Genomic DNA, 6,000 nt, shown 5'->3' on the forward strand with positions numbered 1-6,000 from the left:
CTGCTCTTGTGTGACCCCCTCATCCTCATAGACTGTAAGCTCTTTTGTCACCCCCTCATCCTCATAGCCTGTAAGTTCTTGTGTCACCCCCTCATCCTCATAGACTGTAAGCTCTTGTGTCACCCCCTCATCCTCATAGACTGTAAGCTCTTGTGTCACCCCCTCATCCTCATAGACTGTAAGCTCTTGTGATCAGGGCCCTCACACTCATAGACTGTAAGCTCTTGTGTCACCCCCTCATCCTCATAGACTGTAAGCTCTTGTGTCACCCCCTCATCCTTATAGCCTGTAAGTTCTTGTGTCACCCCCTCATCCTCATAGACTGTAAGCTCTTGTGTCACCCCCTCATCCTCATAGACTGTAAGCTCTTGTGTCACCCCCTCATCCTCATAGACTGTAAGCTCTTGTGATCAGGGCCCTCACACTCATAGACTGTAAGCTCTTGTGTCACCCCCTCATCCTCATAGACTGTAAGCTCTTGTGTCACCCCCTCATCCTCATAGACTGTAAGCTCTTGTGTCACCCCCTCATCCTCATAGACTGTAAGCTCTTGTGTGACCCCCTCATCCTCATAGACTGTAAGCTCTTGTGTCACCCCCTCATCCTCATAGACTGTAAGCTCTTGTGTCACCCCCTCATCCTCATAGACTGTAAGCTGCTCTTGTGTGACCCCCTCATCCTCATAGACTGTAAGCTCTTTTGTCACCCCCTCATCCTCATAGCCTGTAAGTTCTTGTGTCACCCCCTCATCCTCATAGACTGTAAGCTCTTGTGTCACCCCCTCATCCTCATAGACTGTAAGCTCTTGTGTCACCCCCTCATCCTCATAGACTGTAAGCTCTTGTGATCAGGGCCCTCACACTCATAGACTGTAAGCTCTTGTGTCACCCCCTCATCCTCATAGACTGTAAGCTCTTGTGTCACCCCCTCATCCTTATAGCCTGTAAGTTCTTGTGTCACCCCCTCATCCTCATAGACTGTAAGCTCTTGTGTCACCCCCTCATCCTCATAGACTGTAAGCTCTTGTGTCACCCCCTCATCCTCATAGACTGTAAGCTCTTGTGATCAGGGCCCTCACACTCATAGACTGTAAGCTCTTGTGTCACCCCCTCATCCTCATAGACTGTAAGCTCTTGTGATCAGGGCCCTCTCTCCTATTGTTCCTATGTCTGTTATTACTCTGTAATGTAATATTATATTTGTATATGTCCCCTATGATTTGATAGCGCTATATAAATAAAGATTATTATTATTATTTAAACATGTTCCTGTGCTTGGGTCCATTGTGTCGGTGCGCCATCTGGGAAACAATGTTTGGGTACATGAGGCCTAAGATGTTATTTTTTCTTTTAATTTACAGTAACAAGTATTTAGTAATTTGCTTCCCACTAAAGTTACTGAATGTGCGGCTGCATTTACACGTTTGTATTGAAAAGCGATCGGTGACCAGCGCCGGGGGTTCTGCATTGTTTTATTTTACTGCAGCAGCAAATTTGGGAAAAAATTACATGAGTAGAAATTGATTTAAGTCCCTCCTGACTCCTGGTGTGTCTCACGTTCAGGTTTGAAGGTGAGCCCCTGCTTTTATCCTGAGGCCGACTTCACATGTTGCGTTTTGAAACGCACTTACAAAAACGTAACAGTAATGTAATTAGGCAAATTTCCTCTACTCTACTGTTGTAATGCGTTTCAAAACGCAATGTAAATGCAACCAAAATGCAATGTGTGAACGCCCCCTACATGTCTGCATGGGAAAGTGAAATTGGGAATAGGTTTTCTCCCACTGCAGTCGAAACACAATGGGGGTCATTTACTAGTTGCCCGATTTGTGTTTTCCCGACGTGTTACCCGAATATTTCCGATTTGCGCCGATTTTCCCTGTATTGCCCCGGGATTTTGGCGCACGCAATTGGATTTTGGCGCATCGGCGCTGGCATGCATGCAACGGAAATGGGGGGGGGGGGTGGCCGAACAAAAAACCGACGTATTCGGAAAAAACGCCGCATTTAAAAAACAAAAAGTGCTGCGGAGCTTGCACTTACCTTCACCAGGAATAGGCCGGTGTACTTCAGTGCGTTCCGATGCTCTTCACCGTAGCAACGCCACCTGGTGGACGTTGGAGGAACTACCTTAGTGAATCCTGGACCCGAATCCACCGCAGAGAACGCGCCGCTGGATCGTGAATGGACCGGGTAAGTAAATCTGCCCCAATGCAACCTGAGAATGTGATCAAGACTAACGCAAACGCAGACCAAACCGCAGCCACCGGGGCGTTCCGCGGTCCGATCGCATCAGCGTGTCTATGGAAACGTCTGCGATCGGGAACGAGCCGCCGATGTTTTGCGTTAATTGCGATCACAGGTGTTACCATAGAAAAGCCGATGCGATTGGGCCACAGCCCGCCACGGTGGGTGCGGCTTGGTCTGCGTTTGCAAACGAAGACAAAACGGCCCGTGTCCCACCGCCCTTAGGGTGCTGCCACACGTCGTGTTCTTGGACCGTTTTTTAGCAAAACTCAGGTTAGGATGAAGGTTCATAGCAAAAAGCTAATTTTCAAGGGAATTCTCTGTAGGGCTGCAGATGCTCTCCTGGGCCAGCAGGTGGCGTTATAACCCTGTCTCGTGGACTTCCAGCTACAAAGGAACAAGGAGCAGTTGTGTCCAGAAAGAGGAATAGAGGATTTCCCCAGTGTGTAGAATAGATGACAAGTAGAGTTTACTGGGATTAACGCTAAACCGGCTCCTCCATGATGTACCCAAGCAACTGCAAACACAGGCTTTTATGTTCCAGCAAGACACAAGTTGTAGTAGAGAGAATAATAGTAGAGAGCAAACATTCATTGCTGTCACCTGGCCGCGCCATTGCGGTGCGTGACTTCAATTACACAGCAAATAGATTCATGGTATTAGAGCAATCCCTCCAAGATTTCATTATACATTCCCCATACTTTCAGAAGAAGGACAAAAGATGCGCCATGGAAATTTTTTTTTATACCCTCAATCTTTACTCCTCCCTCACATAGTATAATTACCCTATAATTGCCCTCCATCTCTCACATTGGGGCAGATTTATCAAGCTGTCTGAAAGTCAGAATATTTCTAGTTGCCCATGGCAACCAATCACAGCTCCCCTTTAAAATATTTTTGAGCACTGATAAAATGAAAGCTGAGCTGTGATTGGTATTTGACAGCTTGATAAATCTGCCCCAATGGGGTCATTTACTTACCCGGTCCTGTCGCAATCCAGCAGCGCGTTCTCCGACGAGGATTCGGGTCTTCCGGTAATTCACTAAGGTCGTGCGCCAGATGTCCACCAGGTGTTGCTGCTGCGCCAAGGTCCGCCAAAGTTCACCATCCTATCCCTGGTGCATTTAAGTGTGTGTCAAGCAACACTTTTTTAAAATAGCGCGATTTTTCCGAATCTCCCCTCATATTAAAGGGGCTGTCCGGTTGTTAAAAAATATAGCTGGCTTAGGGAGCTGTAAAAAAAAATGATACTTACCTTCCCCGGTGCCCTCTCTTTATCACATTGTGGCTCCCTCCTCCACCTCATATCGCAGCCACCCTGATATTGCGCTGCCTCTCATATTAAAGCCCTTTATATTGTGCCCCTTCCAACAGCTCCCCCTCTAATTGTGCTTACCCCAGCATCTCCCCTCAAATTAGGCCCCATCATATTGTGCATCAGTAGCTTAGCCTCATAGTATGCCCCCTAGAAGCTCCCCCTCATATTAAATCTTCCAGCTGCTCCCCAATATTGTGGCCTCTGATCTCATGTTCTCGTTGCTTCAGGTGTGGCGTGCAGAGAGCCAGCACACCACACCACACCTGCCGGCAACCTGCACACCACATCTGCCGGCATCCTGCACACCACACCTGCCGGCTCTGCACACCACACCTGCGGGCACCCTGCACACCACACCTGCCGGCTCTCTGCACACCACACCTGCCAGCACCCTGCACACCACATCTACCGGCATCCTGCACACCACACCTGCCGGCTCTCTGCACACCACACCTGCCGGCACCCTGCACACCACACCTGCCGGCACCCTGCACACCACATCTGCCGGCATCCTGCACAACACACCTGCGGGCACCCTGCACACCACATCTGCCGGCACCCTGCACACCACATCTGCCGGCACCCTGCACACCACATCTGCCGGCATCCTGCACACCACACCTGCGGGCACCCTGCACACCACATCTGCCAGCACCCTGCACACCCCACCTGCTGGCTCTCTGCATTATCACTGTAATCAACTCTATCAGTGTCCAGAGGATGCCGCTAGAGATGATGTCCTGGGACAGAACTCCTGCTGCCTGGGACAGCAGGACACAGCCTGAAATCTGGGACAGTTGGGAGGTTCACTATTCGTTCACCAATTCACCAATATAAAATTAAACTTCTAAAAACAACTGTTTGCTTAGTCAGATCTCTTCCCATCTGACATCCCGATGGGCAGATTCAGATGCGCATGTTTGGTCTTTTTGAAAACGCACCATGCCCTGGCCAGATTTCATGCACCTACCAAATTGCAAATGATGCGATTCTGTAGTCAGGAACCAAGGGTCATGGACGCACCGGACCACTGCGGACAATGACATAAGCTGACACCTGGCACCGGAGTCTAAGTTGCACTCGGCTTTCACCAGAGCCCACCGCAAAGCGGGTTGGACTTGCTGCAGCGTGGTACCACCAGGTCGTCCCAACGGAATCGAGGTCACAACGGGAAATCAGGAAAATCGAAAGGGGCATGGAACTAAGCTTTCTCTTAGGCAAAGAAACACAAAGATCCGGCGGGGACAGAGGAAGGGGCAGGAATTTATGTTGGCAGACAGGCCAGCCAACACAAATTATTGGCGCGCTGGCCCTTTAAATCATGCGCCTGCGACCTGGGATATGGGTTGCAGGGGCACCCGTGACATCAAAGCACCATAATGACATTTGACACAAGGAGTCCCTTTTTAGCTGCTGTTATCATGATTACACTGTGCCACTGCTGTTCTGCAGGGAAGAAGAGTCTCTTTTATCATATGATTCCCGTCCTCTGGTACTGTGGCCAATCCATTAAATCCGATCACCACTTGGTCGCGTGCCGCCAGCCTAAGCCCATATATATTAATGTTCCGGAAAACCCCCATAAAAATTGTAATCAGAACAGTTTCTTGCAGAAACCTGTATGTGCTAAATACATGTTTCCAGTAAAATCTTGGCAGAAAAAGTGTTGGCAAACTACATGGAAAGAAAATCCAAGTGTTTTGTAATATAAGCCGCAGGCTATAGCACAATCCATAGTCCGCGAGAACAATAGGAAGTACTGTGTCCATGATTATTTATGCATAAAGCTCCAGGTTTATACTAAATATTACAAATTACTAAGAGTAACCTGGGGGACCTCATCCACTACATGCTGTGAGGAGGAGGAGGACAATCCAGGTCTTATAACACACAAGTCATGTATTAAAATTGCTACAATTATAAATTCATACATTGGGGCACATTTACTAAGGGTCCGAATCGCATTTTCCGCCGGGTTTCCCGAGTTTTTATGAATACTAACTGCCCCATGGGGCCCCCTTTGCCCTCCATTCTTTGGCTTGAAGGTGGGGTGAAAAAAAGCCAAAAAAACCCAATAACTTACCTAGGCACAGTCGGCGCTTCCTCGGTCCAGAATGAAGAGCAAGGTGACGGGATGCGCGGCTGCGTAACCGCGTCATTATGCTCCGCACATCCGGGGTCTGGGAGACTGTAAGACTTGCGGTACTGGTGCCGCAAGTCTCATTGTGGCTGCTTGCGCGATGACAGTCCCGGACCAGACATGTCATGTGTGGCCGCAACTATATTAACTATACTATATTAAATTATCACTCTGCAACTTCAATGTCGGATGTCAGTGTCTGGGACTGGGGCCCACCGAGGGAATTCCCCAGCCCCCCGCCGACCCTGGTCATGGTGTGGTAAAAGGTTAAAAGAAACCTACCATGAAAATCAAGC

This window comes from Engystomops pustulosus, chromosome 7 (assembly GCF_040894005.1).
Source record: "Engystomops pustulosus chromosome 7, aEngPut4.maternal, whole genome shotgun sequence".
NCBI classification, from domain to species: Eukaryota; Metazoa; Chordata; class Amphibia; order Anura; family Leptodactylidae; genus Engystomops; species Engystomops pustulosus.